The sequence below is a fragment of the Polyodon spathula genome, unplaced genomic scaffold (assembly GCF_017654505.1).
Source record: "Polyodon spathula isolate WHYD16114869_AA unplaced genomic scaffold, ASM1765450v1 scaffolds_1994, whole genome shotgun sequence".
NCBI lineage: Eukaryota > Metazoa > Chordata > Actinopteri > Acipenseriformes > Polyodontidae > Polyodon > Polyodon spathula.
In genome coordinates this window covers 23,427-23,743 of record NW_024473469.1, presented here as the reverse complement: position 1 = coordinate 23,743, position 317 = coordinate 23,427, and positions in this window count along the sequence as shown.

Sequence of the window (317 nt, the reverse complement as noted above, 5' to 3'; positions counted from 1 at the left end):
ATGTTTTTTCTGAGTTGCCCGGTAGAACTGACATTATTGAACATGCCATTATTACTCCGCCAGGTGTTCGAGTGCGTCAGAGGCCTTACCGGATCCCGGAAAGTCGGCGGGGTGTAATGCGCCGGGAAGTGGCCAGTATGCTCGAGCTGGGAGTAGTGCAACCTTCCCAGAGCGAGTGGTGTAGTCCTGTGGTAATGGTACCTAAGAAGGATGGCTCCACTCGTTTCTGTGTGGACTTTAGAAAGGTGAACGCTATCTCCAAGTTCGATGCGTACCCCATGCCCCGAGTGGATGAGCTCCTTGACAGACTGGGTAAG